This window comes from Alosa alosa, chromosome 7 (assembly GCF_017589495.1).
Source record: "Alosa alosa isolate M-15738 ecotype Scorff River chromosome 7, AALO_Geno_1.1, whole genome shotgun sequence".
Taxonomy (NCBI): Eukaryota; Metazoa; Chordata; class Actinopteri; order Clupeiformes; family Clupeidae; genus Alosa; species Alosa alosa.
Window position 1 is genome coordinate 32,297,635 of NC_063195.1, and position 16,787 is coordinate 32,314,421.

A 16,787-nucleotide genomic window follows, 5' to 3' on the forward strand; every position below is an offset into this window, starting at 1 on the left:
GATTTACCCAAGCTAAGTGTCATATCATGTTACATCAAGTGCTAAGAGACAGGTCACCACTGTGTAGTGCAGTGGTTCTCAAAGTGTGGGGCGGGCCTCACTAGTGGGGAACAGAGACATGGCAGGTGGAGCGCCATCAAGTGGAGGATTTGTTTTGTGCCCATCGCTAACAATGCCTTTCTTTTTTGACAAGCAAGATCAGATTCAAAACAAAATAATCACACACAAACATAGGAGTCATAAACAGACCGACATATGACTTAAAATAAAAAAAAAACATTTGAACCAGCGGAACGAGTCCAGAAATATAACATGGAGCCAAAATGTGAGACCATTTTGCCTGCTTGATGGGGTCATGTGGGGAATGACAGAAAAAGTTTGAGAACCACTGGTGTAGTGATTGCTCAGTAGTGCCATATTCTGGCAACCAGCAAGTTCCTGTTTGGAGACTACCATGGCTTTTATGGAAAATGGACAAGACAAGCCCTCTACTAGACTTCCACTAGCATGTATTTGTGTTTCAAATGTTTGTTTATTTCCTAATTGAGAACATATTATTGCCTGTACTTGAAATAAGTACTATACCACAGGGGGCAGACACTATACCACAGCTATGGCAGACATATTAACAGAAAACAATATAGGCCTAATTGAGAACTAGCCTGGGTGACCCCAGACGAATCTGTTAGCAAATCTGAATTTCCGTCCGTTTGGGAAGGAGCCCATTGACACCCATTTGTTTTTGTTCGATGAAATAAAACAAATATTACAAAATAGTCAACGTGTATAATGACAATAGAGACGGTCAACATACAGTCACAGACAAGGTATGTTAAGATTCCATTTGTAAGATTATAGAATGTACTTTTGGTTTCATGTTGAGTTAATTAAATTAATTATAGCCCAGTGCACTTAAGCTGTCATCAGTCACATCTTCCAAGTTTTTTTTTCTGCTCCCATGAGAAACCTATAAAAAACATTTTTCCTTCTTTATTTAAGATATTCTGTAGAGGCCTTAAGATCTAAAATCTTTGGTATCAAGTTTTCAAGTTTCAAGTTTTTAACCTTGTTAACATGTCTATTGATGTTTTACAGGACATATCCTGAGCAAAATAAACAGTAAATGGGCCCTATCATGACAGTCTAAGATGCATGGTCACTGGCGAAAGTTTAATAGATGCTGGAATTTTTCATGTTATTTTCTTTGGGACAAGAGTAGCCTAATAAAGACTGCACCTGCAGTATACCAAATCTTCAAACATAACACTAAATGTTATCAAAAGAAGAGATTGACCTTCAGTCTATCGGTAAAGTGAATATGAGAAATGTTACAAGTAGGAATATGCAGTGATTTTATGAAACTATGTAGATTTCCTCACTGAGATTAGCCTACCTGGTGCCAAGGGCGTAGGTTTGGTCTCAGCTTTGGTGGGGACACATCCCCAACTCCTGTTGTCACAATACCAACATTAGTGTTTCAATACCAATACTAAGTGAAGAATCTCAATTTCGATACTTTTTAATTTTTTTAAACTTGATTTGGTTTGTGTGATTTGTGAGATCATTCACATCAGTGGCAATCATAGAATTTGATTGTTATGTTGTTGTGGTACAGTATAACATAATGACTGAGCTAGGCTTAAGGCTAACAACAGTAGAATGCAATAGGCACAGTGATGGCTCATGATGCAATACAAGGAACAATCATAGCCAGAATTTTGTTAAAAGCAGACCAAAGGTCAAAGTCTGGTCAATTGTGATAGAAATTCTGTAACTTTAGGCTTAGGCCTACTCATTAAAATTAACAGAGAGCCCACTACCTGTATATTGCAACCCAAAACTTAGACATGTCAAGATTTCTGAAACATGTAATATGTATTTCAAATACAAAATAGTATTTTGTAATTTTTATTTTATTGGGTTGAAGGAAATGGCTCTGTATTTTGTATCAAAATACTTTATTGGTGTGTATTTTAAAAATACTGCAAAATACTATGTGAAAAACACTAAAAAAAGTAGATACTACTTGATGAATAATTGGTAATTAGGCAACAATGGTTAATGTGAGATGGCTATTGTGAGAACAGCTGTGTTCAACGACATTCACAGCTTTTCAGTGACGGCCTTTGCTGAAGCATCAGCTCTGGTCTGAAGTATAAGTATAAATACTCTTTTGATCCCATGAGGGAAATTTGGTCTCTGCATTTATCCCAATCTGTGAATTAGTGAAACACACTCAGCACACAGTGAACACACAGTGAGGTACCCACTAATCACGGCGCAGTGAGCTGCCTGCAACAACAGCGGCGCTCAGGGAGCAGTGAGGGGTTAGGTGCCTTGCTCAAGGGAACTTCACTTCACTTCACTCGTGCCTACTGATCGGGGTCTGAACCGGCAACCCTCCAGTCACAAGTCCGAAGCGCTAACCAGTAGGCCACGGCTGCCCTGAAGCACTGAAGTCGTATGCAAGTAAAGATGAGCAACCTGTGCAAGTTCACATAAGGACACCAACAAAGGCAACAATGTCCTTTTGTATCCAAGCCAATTAACAGAAAAAATGTCAGATATCTCAATGAACCACAATGACATCAATAGATGGTAAGGTGTTGAGTGTGTTTGAATTCCCTTCCTTGTAGCATCCTTTTCTGCATTGCACAGTGGGGAGAGGTTCACCTTGTTTAATTAGCTGCATACATGAGGTTGGAGATATTAAGGCAAGCCAAGTTTCTCACATACTGGAAGTTCAAGATATACAGCCTTATGATTTTCTTATTCAGTTCTACACTGGACTTGAATTACGAAATTCGGCACAGATACACAATCATGATTTTGGCCTATTGATTATAATGTGGTTAATTGTAAGTATAAGTATATTTTAATCTCTGCATTTATCCCAATCCGTGAATTAGTGAAACACTCAGTGAGGTGAAGCGCACACTAATCCCGGCGCAGTGAGCTGCCTGCAACAACAGCAGCGCTTGGGTAGCAATGAGGGGTCGGGGTTCGAGTCCGAAGCGCTAACCAGGCCACGGCTGCCGAATTGAAAGCTCTGTCAGTCAAATTCAATATCAAAATTTTTTACTTTGGCCTTTTATGGGGTATGTATTGGCAGACAGCCCTGGTAACTTACTGTTGTCGTTGACACACCTGCTCGCTTGACTGTGCAAGGTAGCCTGCATTGGCATTCTCCATGCGTGTAGCCTGCGTGTCAGATAACCCTGACGTTTCTTGTATTGTCGTGCTGGCTGTCGGAATGATCAGCAGTACAAATAATTTCGCTAAAATATTGGTGGGGACAATTTTGTCATCTTAAAATTTTGATTAGGACTAGTCCTTAGCGTCCCACCCTAAATCTACGCCCATGCCTGGTGCAACTCTGTTGGTGGTGGATCTCAAGAAAGATGTTAGTGTGACAGGACTGGGTTCAGATACAATGTGGATTGTGGTGCCATCCAGTGGGTGAGTGATTGACACAACAGCTTGGGGCATGTCAACATTTAGCTTTCCAAAAACGGGAGATTTTTTTTTTTTTTCGGGGTCAGTGTTTATACCGGATCTGTGTTTGCATATTTAATACGTTTCATACACGTATAGTTTTAACTTAATTTTAACTTAATTTCGGTCGTTGCTTTTACCTTACCATTACCCGCATGCCAGTATCCACCAGCTGCCTGCCTGCAGCCTACTTCCAAAACTCCAAAGCTGCTTGCTGTCAGATTTGGTTCCGAGGGAACAAGTTCAGTGTATCAACAACACTCAATAACAGTTTATGTGATGTGTTAATCAATTAAATTCCCAACAATTTCACAACAGCTCTGGAGTAGGCCATTCATCTAACCCGCTTGCTTACGACGAGACTCAGGCTGCGCAGTTGGCACCCGCTTCCTTATGGGTTTTGAGTTGCCAGGTTTTAGCCTATGACAAAACGGTTGAAATTGAAACTAAGTGATCGTGTATGTGTAGGGTGTATTTCATACACAATCTGGCAACCTCAATGCATCAATGATTTTAAAATGAAGTTTGATGGCCATGCAAAATTACGGGAGTTTTCCGGGAGAAATAACAAAACGGGAGGGTACTGGGAGATGACCTTGAAATACGGGAGAAACCCGGGAAAAACGGGAGTGTTGACAGGTATGGCGTGGGGGCATGTGTGACAGCAGCAGGCTGGGTTAGAAATGTGGCATAGAGCAATGTCCCCATAAACATTGCATCTTCAAATGTACAATGGAGAAATGCACCTTAAAGGTTATAGTAAAATCGTGTGTGTGTGTGCTGCTTAGGTCAATGCTGAACTCTATCAAATGCATTTATAATCTGTGAATTATTTAACCAGAGTTAATTAATTTGACCGTTAAACTCAAAACGATTCTTTAGCCTGCATTGGCTCAAGTTCACCACTAGATGGAAACACTTCACTATAATGTCAACACCCAAAATTTGAGAACTGCAATCCCAGATTGAATATTGAAATATATTCAAGTCAACATGTTTTTCTAGTAAGCAATTGAAAGATAGGAATCTGTTCAAAAATCTAATAAAAATATAATTATTGTCATTTTAAATTACTCTTATAATCTAAAGAATGTGTTCATTGACCACCTTAGAGATGCTCGTCTTCTGTGAGGAGTTACACAATCCACTTTATCGTCGTACTGAGCGCGCTGCAGTGGGATAGGTTTTCCTGAGGGAGTAGGGCCTACCTCGTCGAGTGGCATGTCAGGCACACGCGGTGTCTTGCAGAAGGGAAAGAATAAGGTAAGTGTTCATTCTAAAGCATGCTTGGAAATGGGTCAAAATGGGTAGGCTACTTTAGATTGCACCAGCGAGACGGATAATAAAGATGTCATTTTTTGAAAATGTGAATTTATATTAGTAGTATTATTTTTACCATGTCATGATCAACACACACACACTATTGCGAAGTGTAAGTCAGTGCAACCCGTTGTATTTCTAAGCTATTGCATTCTAATGATATAAACTAGTTTTCTTTTTTGTATCGTTACAAGCTGATATAGCTGATAAGTTTAGGCTAAATCACTCGGATGTTGCACCAAATAGGCTAAATTGCCTAAATTATGTCAGTTGCTGCAGTTCTGATGCTAATGTAGCCTGGATGACTTAGTGATCGTTGCATTTTGCAATAAATAGAAATGTTTTAATGTACCCCATGTCACGTCTAAGGAAGATTCACAGCTGTCCACATGTGTAAAACCTACGGCGAACTACAGCAACATGCCTTTCAAAATAGGCTATGGAAGCATTAGCGGAACATTAGTCACTTCCTGCCATATAGTGAGCTTCGAAGCGCTTCCGATATGTATGCAACGAGGAAAGGCTTCAGCAAGTCCTTTGCTCTTGTTGTCGTCCATCATTGTGTGTAGCGATCTGCGGCTGTGTGGGACCCCTTGTAGCCTGTACTGCGGATGCATGCAGAAGCTATGCTAGCTTAAGTTAATTCAAACCCCTTGCAACCAACCAACCCTGCGTGTGTGCACGCACCGTGTGGACTGAATGAAAGTAACTGATTTCAACATCTTGCAACGTCGTTCTGTGTTTAGGGGTAAGCGGATTTTATTTAAACAACCGTGTGCATCAGTTCAGATTTTCGTAGTTGAATTAAGTTGTTTGATATTAACACTCGTTAAACTGTAACTTGGCATGTGTAAATGTCTGACACTCGAATGTTTGCACTGCAGCCAACCCTGCTAGTTTTCTATGTAGCACGCTATTCTAATTCAACACGTCGACGTACAGCTAGCCACAGGATTTCGAATGGAAGCCTTTAGTGTCCGAAACATTTTCAAATGGTTACATTGAATATATTACAAAGTTGCTATTCGGCTGGCTTGAAGGCAGCTAGCTTCGGTGTCGAGTCATTGTAATCATGGCAACCAGTGGCTTCAGCAGAGCGTGGGTCGAGACAGAACTAATAAAGTTTACGTGTGTGTGTGTGTGTGTGTGTCTACAGAGTTTACAGTTAATTGTTTGCAGTCAGTGGTTTGCACTAGCCTCTCTTTAGATTGAATAGGACGGTCATGCGCTGCATTTCACCAAAAGACTCCTGTGTGTAGGAATGCCGCGAGCAGTAGCGTCACGTCGCCTAGTCAGGAGATGAATGATGCGGGGGGCTGACCTCATTAAAACAAGTAAATATAATACATATCTAATGTATCTCACTGTCTCTTCGTCACACAATCGCATATTCACTCTAACGTTAGAAGTATCCGGGTATAAATATGTATTGGTATATTTGTATATTTTATATAGGGCCGTTTTTTTTTTTTGGAGAGGATTATTTCTGGTGGTCTGGTCTGGCTCGAGGGGCCCATATCACATATCATATGTCATATCGTGCCATTTGTGTTATCGCTCTGTGTGTTTTAATGAGCATGAAAGTGAGCCTTCATAACTGTCACATGGGAATAAGGTCTTGTCTTTAGTTGCTGCCCCGCCTCTGCTATTTTTTTTCCTCAAACATTAATCTCCTGATCCAGCCTGCTCCAATATAACTCTCTGAGGCTATCCCCTTTCCATGCCCTGCCCTGAGTGGAGAGCCACATCCATGACAAATAAGGTAATCATTTTTGAAGTGCTTTGCATGTGCGCCCCCCTTTGCAGGTTGGAGGTGAAGGGTCAGGGCTGTTCGGCAGATGGAGCTTACGGAGTTACCCACACACATTTATTTCATTTTGCAGTACTGCTAGAGAAGGCTTGACTACGTGGAAAGTTTGGCTGCGGCTTAGCCCCCAGCTCTAACTTAGAATAAAAGAAAATGCTAATTTATCCAGGGGAGTTTTCCCCTTTCTTTGCTACAGGCGACCCCCCCCTTCTGTACTCCTCTACCCTCATCCTGTTTTATAAAAGGCTCATGAATAGTGTACTTGCCCGGGGCCTGAGATGGCTAAACTTGATGTCTGCTGCTCTGGCTCAGTGACTGTACCCAACCCCCCGTTCTCCTCCCCCGCCTCCAGCACAGGTGGGGGTGCCGCTCTCTCCGCCGGCATGCATTCCTTCCCCTCAGGTTCTCTCTCTCTCTCTCTCTCTCTCTCTCTCTCTCTCTCTCTCTCTCTCTCTCTCTCTCTCTCTTTCTCTCTTTCTCTCGGAGTGCCCTAGCTGCATTTTGGCTCAGGTGCTGCTGCTGCGTTGTCTGTGCTCAGCACTGCACTGCACTGCACTCCACTGCCTGCTGTACCGGCTGCACCACAGTTGCTGGCAGCCGTGAGTTCAGGGCGTCCTGTGAGGACAGCTGCTGGGTACAGAGCTGGGGCGATAGCACAACTCACTCCCCAAGACTAGTGAAAGATTAGCCAGCAAGTGCCTTCTTAAGTAAATTATATTTTTCAATAATGAATAATATGATTATTTAAGTTGCTATGGGATCTGATGAAGGCAAATCCAAGCAAAAAATCAGTGTTTTAGTTAAGAATGTTTGCATTGTTGCATAAATTAAACAGACATTATTTTACCATTGCTATTGGATCTGATGAAGACAAATAATAATCCAAACTAAAAATATGTGTTGTAGTTTGGAATTTTTGCATTGTTGCATAAATTAAACAGACATTTTTTACCATTGCTGTTGGATCTGATGAAGACAAATAATAATCCAAACTAAAAATATGTGTTGTAGTTTGGAATTTTTGCATGGTTGCATAAGTTAAATGGACAATTTTTTTTCTTTTCACAGAAGTCTGTTCCATAAGCCGCTGTGCTCTATGTTAAAGAGTAGGGGACAACTCGTTACTCTCTCAGAATGGTCTACCACTGATTGATGTGGGACAGCTTGGAACATTGGAACAGCTTGGTATGAGTCATTAGGTTGCAGAATTATATTTGAGAAATGAATCGTGGAGAAACATTAAGATCACTACAAATTGAATCTGCTTTATTGATGGTCAAGTCCTTGTCAATCGTTCACACAGTCAGCCATCTGCTGCTGTGCCTGGCCCACGGAAACCTCCTCCTGGAAACGGAGCCTTTGTGATTCTCTCTGGAACTCCAGAAATTGGCCTCCCGCTCGGCCTCCTCCTTCCTGTCTCCAACCTCTGGCCTCAAGACTTTGTTTTTTAGTCCTTCTGAAGCTAAACATAATGAGGGAACAATTTATTAAAAATCAGTGCTGAACCATTTTGATGTTTTAAATGTGAGTACTTTTTATGTAGCCCACTTATTGTTCCGAGCTCAAGTTGGTTCTGGTGATGCAAGCCTACTTCTTACACTCAATAAGAGCAGATGTCTTCTGCTCACCCAGAGTCGAGTCCACTTTATCTAGGAGACTGTCGAGCACAGCTTTCACATCGTCATCCCTCTGTTCATTTCTTTCACAGTCTTCCAACTCTTTGTCCAAGAATACATCAAGGTCATGAAGAACATTTAGGACGTCTTCTGAGATCTCCATGGGCAGAGTTAGTCCTTCTGCCCTCTCCCTAGCCCTCTTGCCCAGGCCAGTTCTGCCGTCTTTGACCCGCTTCAGCTCCTTTATTAGGAGGTTTTGGAGTTCCTTTTTGGTCTTTTTGTTTTTATTTTTATTTTCATCCATGTCTTGTCCATGTCAATCAACGTTAACCCCCAAAGCCTCCAGCTCTGTCTTTAATGGGTCAATCTGAACTGTGCCCATCCTGCCGTGCTGCTATGCAGCAAGCTAAGAACCAACAGAACCACATTAAAATCAGATCACCAGAAATCAAAGTCCGAAAATCAATTTATCAACAAATCTGAAACCAGCCAACTTCTACACAAACTCAAGAAAGAGTGAACAAAAGTTCCAGTTTACCCTGTGCTATGTGTGTCTATGACATTCTGATGTTGCCTAGCCACCTTTGTGATCCTAAACGGAATGGTATGATACACGACTATTTTTACCAGTTAAATGCATCATTCAATGGAATCTTTGTGAAAGGTGGTAATTAATAACAAAATAAGTTATTATTTTCAGTTACACACTCAGCTTAAATTTAGATATTTGACATTAATAAATGAGTCAACTATTCAAAATATATGTATATGTTGCGCTGATATTTGGCCACACACATCTACACCAAGATGAGCTGAAAAATTTGTACTCATAATATCTGTTCTGGGTTGGCAGGTCTGCATTGTGTTGCATATTCATTTCAACATCTGTCAGGGGGGCTATGGACTAATGGTTAAAATGGCTGTGCCTTTAGCAAAGCAGGTCCACATTAGAGGTTGACCGATATGGGTTTTTCTATGCCGATGCCGATCGTTAGAAATCAGGGCAGCCGATGGGCGATATATGATGTCGTTTTTTGCTAGGGGTGATATGTTTAGCCAATATCTTTGTCTTCAGTTAGTTTTTTTAAGTCCTGGATTCTATAATTGTGTTATTCCATGCACGTTACAATCTAGTGCATTTTGACAAAAAAAACATGCGTGATTGAGGGAATTTGGGCAAATATTATCCTATAGCACAGTGCATAGGACCCAAAGACCGATGACATGTTTAATGACTTTTTTTTGACAAATTGCAAGCAACTTGTTGAAATTCAACTCCAATAAAGTGTAATCACAGTTTTGAACGTGTAGTTTTCTTTATTTCTGTTACTAAGAGCGCAATGCATGGATTTACTTTTCTGTGTTTTTAATCGTTTCTTCAACTTAGACACCAAAGATTGCCTTTGCAAAATGATGAGAATAAGCATGTAGACATGTTATGCCACAAGCCATGTTACAGACATGCTTCACGGTCTGACCGTTTCAGATCACCAGACTCATTTTGGGACATGCTGTCGATAAAAGCAAATGCAAACTTAAGCTAGCAGGCTTGCCAAGTGTTTCTTGTTGATGAGATGGATTGCGATTGAGCACTGTATCTCCTGGAACAGGTCTTGTCATAACACACTCTTTAGGCCTTTTGCTTCACTTTTTGTGTGTGTGTGTGGGAGGGTAAGGGGGAGGAGTGTAAAACCATTTAGAAAGCATCAAACCCTTTTATTTGAACCTGTCCAAAGGACAAACATGACCTCATCATTACCTCATTCTTCTCAGTTAAACTTATCAAAAACACATGGGCCACAGTCTCTCTCTGCTCTACAAATTGATTGCGGCTTGGACTGGAAAGTTTTTTTTCTCTCCCCCTCCTCCCCTTTTTTTGCTAAGAGGAGGACGTGTGTGTGTGTGTGTGTGTGTGTTCACGTGTGCATGCATTGGCGTATGGGTGTTTGAGGTTTGTTTTTATTATTCGGCCAGGGTTACGTTTCTTTCTTTCTTTCTTTCTCACTCACCCCCACGTTTTTCTTTCTGGCTTCCATCTGTAGTTAATTCCTTCCTCTGTGTCAGGGCCTGTTCTTCTGGGCCGTCCCCTGTACACAGGACCTCTCCGGTTCCAATGTGTTAAGCTCAGCTCCCCTGCAAAGCCTAAACGCCCTGAGAAACAATGTTGAAAAATCCCAGAGGAAGTTTTGCATGGGTCTGTTTCCAGACGTAGGCCAACTTTAATTTAGCATTTACTCAGAGCAGTATGTTCTGCTCTGTTCCTTCTAGTATGAACCGTTCGATTAAGCCAGTGTCCCATCAGCTTTTGCTTGTTTATATTTGGACAGTGCTGGAAAGGGTGGGATGGCTGGGACAGAGACGGCTCTTGTTTTGCGTGATATGAATCCGGGATTGTAGCATTGCCAAGGCCAGTGCTCTGAGGGAGATGAAGGTCATAAAAACCTCATTATTCATCCATATGTGGGTGGAGCCAGTCAGTGTGACATCATTGTGTACAGAACTAAAGATGGACCTGTCACTTTTTCTTTTTTTTTTTTTTTGTCTGTTTGATTACAGAAAGGAAAAATACTGTAGATTTGAGACTTTGTCCTTAAGAGGAGCTCTGCAATATTCTGAGGATATGCGTGACGGCCAGACAGAGGGAATGGTCAGTACTGAGAAATGGATGTCCAGTGACGTTAAAAGTTTTTAGGTGGAGAAAACATTACATTTGTTTGTGCGTTTCTGTGTGTGAGCGAGAGAGGGGCCCTGTATCTCTCCCTGCCTCTCTCTTTCTCTCTCTCTTTCTCTCTCTCTCTCTCTCTGCCTCTCTCTCTCTCCCTGCCTCTCTCTCTCCCTGCCTCTCTCTTTCTCTCTCTCTCTCTCTGCTCCTCTGGGGACAGCCTGATGAAATTCCTCCACGGAGGAGAAAGTGCTGTGTTGCACAGATACCGGAAGGCTGTTGCCAGGGTCAGAGCTTGACCAACAAGAGTATTCAATCGATGCCAAGTTTGGGCAGTGAAATGAGTTTCCTAAGCTTGGATGTTTGATCTTAAAGCCACTCTCCTTAACAGTTGCTGTCATGATGATCAGAAGTTGGGAAAATTGCCAAAACATTAGAAACTGATAACCGGTGGCATGCAATATTATTTTTGAGCACATTCACAAAAATATAGGCCTATTTATTTATGTTGACCACAAACAATGGATTAATGCCTGTGTTTTTTTTATTGAGTACTGTTGTGAATAAAAAACAGACAATAGACACGCAGAAGGGGGGGGGGGGCTAATGATGTTTTTCTGTTGGGATAGGAGAGGGCGACGCCTCAGGGCCCGTGCTCCACGCGTAAATAGATGAGTTCCAGGTCATGAGTTTAATTAGCCCAATTACTGTCATTTCATGTTCCCAGTGAAGAGTGAAATTATTCCAACATGGGGCTAGTCTGCCTGCCGTCCGTGTGTCTGTGGCTGGGTGTTATCTAGGTTCATCTGGGTCTGTGCAATCTAACAGCAGATTTTAGATGAGAAGAGAACCATTTATTTAAAAGACTGGAGCTGAGTTTTATTCACACACTTCTTTCAGTGAACTCCACCCCCTGTCTTTGTCACTGACTTCATGACACAGTTCCTCTGCTTGTTATTCTCCACACTGATATTCCTAAAGCACTGCCTGATGCCCTAGGGCTCTGCCAAAACTCTATGGTACCAAGCCTTTATCTCTATGGTATGCCACAGAAAGACTTGGCCTCTGTTCTGCCAGAAAATATGGCATTCTCCTCTCTCGGTTGGCATGGCACAACTTACTTTAGGCCTCACTTTATTGAGTCCCCCGTCTTTTTGATGCTTTAACGATTGAGCATAAAAACTCCAAGCTTGGAGCGAATAACTACAGGGTACCGTCATCGCTAAATTGGCCAAAGTCAATCACGCTGCCTTTGGATAGCACACAAGAGGCGCTTCTTAAAGAGAAGAAGTCAACCCACTTCTATCCCAGTGGTTTGTAAAGGGCACTGTTAAACGAAGACGTCTTTCAACCATGAGCCTTTGACGGACACTTTTTATTGACCTCTGTAGGCACAGGCCACCTATAATTGCCTTCTGGTTACCCAAATAGTGTTGGTTTGGTAGCATGCTCGCGTGGTGCTGTTTATGGTGACAGAGTAGGGATTTGGCAGGTGGTGTACACCCCAGCAGCACAGGCTGCGGTTTCTTCCTCTTCCAGTTGTGATGAAAACTGTCTGGTCTCAACATTTGGAAAGGCGTGAACGCCAGAGCAGAGAGGCGAATGAGAAACGAGGGAGGGAGAGAGAGATGCGGCGGTGGGGGGGGGGGATCAGACGTCTGACCAAGGCTGGTTTCTCCCGGTTGGTTGGGGTTTGGTTTGTGGCACTGGACCAGCCGGTGGTTAAGGCTTTGTCAGATTAGTGCTGATGCATGGCCACTGCCAGATTTTCACCACATTTCTCCTCCTCCCCCCCCCTCTCTCTCTCTCGCTCTCTCTCTCTCGCTCTCTCTCTCGCTCGCTCTCTCTCTCTCTCTCGCTCTCTCTCTCTCGCTCTCTTCACCGTTTATCCTCCTTCCCTCCCTCTGTCTTGCAGTCGCCCTCTTCGTCCCGTTTCTTTGAGAGTATGCGTTGTGGCTCAGTAGCTGTGTGTGTGTGTGTGTGTGTGTGTGTGACTGTAATGAATGCAGACTAATTGCACATCCCTCCCCTACGGCCAGATCCGCTCGGGTTTCCCTGGAATGCATGCCAAGCCTCCCCTCCTGAGGTGTGCTCTCCACTCGCATATGCCACTTGTGTGTGTGTGTGTGTGTGTGCGCGCATGCATGTGTGATGATTACCACAGCTTAATGCCTGACCTGCCTGACCTGCCAACAGGGGTGTGGAGGGCGGCTTCCTGCCCACTGAGGAAGGTCTGCTGTGATGGGTTGATTGTGAAAATCAGGTGTCCTATATATAAAGCAGCTCATCAGCTACAGAGTGACCCTCTCCCCAGCACAGACCCCAGGCACACACACCCAGCATTTGGTTCCTGTTTTGTCCATTATCATCCACTGTGTCAAATTACTATTTTGCTCTGGAATGGTGGATTGCTGTTGGACGAACGAATGCAAGCACCACTGAGGCTCAAGGGTAAACTTCTGGTGTGTGTGTGATGCCGCGTATTAGATAGAAGTGTCCGAGCTCAGTAGACATCTAGATAAACATGTCACCATGAAGCACACTCAGGGACTCTTGATGCGTCCCTCAGATGCTTGCTAAATGGTGCCAGGAATAAGTCCTGAAACATTAGTGGCGATGTTGACACCCGCCCAAACCCCCAGTCGGATCAAGTGCATTCCTCTCTGGAAAATGCCTTTGAAGTCGGAGTGGGCGGCTGGGGCTGTGTTTTGGCTAGCTGGATGCTGGTGGTAAGACCATGCCTTTTAGATGCGGACACATTTAGAAGTGGGGAACTATCATGTTCGCCAGCGCACAGTGAAATGAGATCCCCCTCGAAAAAGCATGAGGAGATGGGAGGGTTGTGGTTGGGTGGGATGGGGTGGTGTGGGGGGATGCTTTGTGGTCTGCTTGTGGGAATCCAGGCCCAATTTGTCATTTTGTTTGCTGTTCCAACCTTGGGATCCAAACAGAGCGTCATCGGGGGCTATTCTTGGTGGTGGGTGTCCCGTAGTGTAGTGTCCATGTGCTGCTGTTGTGTGCTTGCGCGTGGCTATTTGTGTTTGTTTCCCCACGTGCCTCTGGCCTTGTCCTGCGACCCTGCAGTCCTGGGTGCAGAGTTACAGCTGACTGCCCAAGTTGATGACCTGTCTGGCTGCGTATTGACTGATTGATTGGTGACCCGTGGTGGGCATCATGTGAAGGCCGACGATGGGCATTGCCACCCCACTCCCCTGCTAGCCGCCCAGGAATCCTGTGGGTGCGGCCGGGGCATTCCAACTGTCTAAGAGAGAGAGATAGATAGATAGATAGATAGATATGAGCAGGGGAGAGGAGCTCTCCAACTATACCTCTGCTCAGGAAGCAGTGATCCTGAACCCCCACCTGTCAGACCAGAGGAGGCATCGTCACACTTGCTTTAATTCAAGTGATACAAATACAAGTGAAGTTTAATACACCTCGTTGGTAACATTTGAGCCACACCTGTGCAATGAAACCCATTTCATTACATTCATAATCCATATTCAGAATCGATACCCGGAGTTTCTCACTGGTAGCCCCCAACCACTCACTAACTGCGTGTGAAACGGATTTGACATTTTGTCACCAGCAATCAATTCTAGTGTATTGTCTGTCACGGTTCAAAGCATCTTCATCGATAGATTGATTGCGATGAGCACGGGGATGGAGGTGACGGCTAATGGTTGTTCCGTCACCTGGGGGGCCTGGGTTCTATCAGGATCCTCAGGGCGTCTGGGTTCTATCAGGATCCTCAGGGCGCCTCGGTTCTATCAGGATCCTCAGACGGTCTCTGGGACTGGAGCCTGAGCAGAATGCTCGGAGACACGGCCTTCACGGCTGCCTGGCAGATCAGGGCAAGTGTTATCATGTCTGTCGAATACATGTCTTTCACTCACGCGCTCTCTTGTGTGTGTGTGTGTGTGTGTTGGCTGCTCTGTTGCAGTATAGCATAACCTTAGGGGAACTCTCTCTCTCTCTCTCTCTCTCTCTCATTGAATTGCAGTTGTGGCTTTTATTTTGGCACAGACACTAAAGCAAGAGGATTGTTGTCACAGCACAATTAGGTGTTAGGCTAATTCATTTCCCTTGTTTTTAGCCCACTGTTCAACGGAAACATGTTTTAGGAAGTATTTGTTGTCACTAGTATTGTGAAATGGCAGCCAGTGAAAAGACAACTGTAACAACCAAATTGAAAGGTGCTGCTTTTCGTTCATGATCTCCTTTGTGGTCTGTAATGCACTTTTGTCTTGTGCGGTCAGGAAGAGCTCAGTGCTCTGTACCGTCACAAGAGGGTGCTTTCCATCCCTCTCACTCTCTGTCTTTATCTGTCTCACTCTCTGTCTCTATCTGTCTCGCTCTTTGTCTCTACATTCTCTCATAGTTTTTGATTCAGCCCAACAGTGTTACTGTCCTTTAGTACGTAAGGACATTTTTTTTTTTATATAATTGCAGGAATCTAAGTCCCCACTTCAAAGGTCTCGTCACCAACCTAGGCCTGAAGGCTCCTTGTCAGTTTTGTTCCAGAGTGTCGAAGAAACCATTGTCCACGTACATTTGTCTTTCAGTTGCCATTTTAATGTTGTTTCCTTGCATGCTGCACGTATAAATGGAGTGGTCTTTCCTGGCCAGGATGGACCCAGTGCTCCCTGCAGGCAGGAGAGGACCGAGAGAGCATATGCAGAGCTTTTACACCACCCTTTCTCAGGCCCCTGTTGTGGAGGAACATTCAGGGGTGGGTATGTGTGTGTGTGTGTGTGAGTGTGTGTGTGTTGCCGGACCATTCTAGAAGACTGATAGCTGGTGTCAGGAGAGGCTTGCATCTTATCAGACTCAACCCCCACCTCCCCCAATCACAGTTTCCATGAGGATGTGTGTGCTGAGGGGACAGATAGGCCTCCAGGCGGCCCGTGCGTCACATGTCCTAGACCCCCTCTGTCATGGCAGGAAGTGGCGGAAGAATCCATTTCCCCCAGCATCAGCGAATCGGACGACACTCGGTTTCCTTGTTTTGGGTTTGGTGTTTGGGAAGAAGAGGGGTTCAGGACAGTGATACTGGTCCCTTGGGGCCTCACAATGAGCATGTCAGGGATCATGCAGGTTTTAAAGTCCGCATTTGTTTTTCACTCCTAAGAACTTCCTCCTGTTTCTGTTTCTGCGTCTGTTCCTGGGTCTGTGTGGCCACAGCGTTGAGCTCATGGAGGGGTGACCTCATTCCCATTGTGGAGAAAGTGACACAACTCATGTTGTTAACCCATTTGCGCTTCCAGTAATGCTGCTTGTTTTTCCTTGGGGTTCCGAAGAAAATGTACTGTAAGTCTCTCCGCTGAGAAGAAAAATGGCAAGACAAATAGCTGTGCTACAGAATATAGAGGTGCTAGTCCACGTTTGCTCGTGGTAGTATTATATTACCTGACACAGAGAACGTGGACATCCATATTTCTTATTAGATTTGTCTTGAGTCAGCAGTGCTGGGGAGAGACCAGGTTGGGGAAAACAAACAACTCTCCAGATATCAGTTGGCACAGAGGCTCGGAAATAGCTGCCGCATGGGCGGGCCTGATGCTCGGTCCACTTCTGGCGGAGAAGCTCATTAGGGTGCGTCTTGGCACGGTGATGGGCGGCCTGATGCTCGGTCCACTTCTGGCGGAGAAGCTCATTAGGGTGCGTCTTGGCACGGTGAAACTTTCACAACGCGGTGACACTTTCACAACACAGCGGCTGAAGGAAGTGGCACGTGTCCGCGAAACCCCATGTGGTGCGGTGAGCCAGCATGGGGCCTAATGCTCGCTTCGCCCAATCTGTTGCTTCAGATGCCTCCACGAGCCGTGGCGCCCGGCCAACATGCAGGTCGACAGGCGTGAACCTGCCCTCGTCGAATGGCCACTGG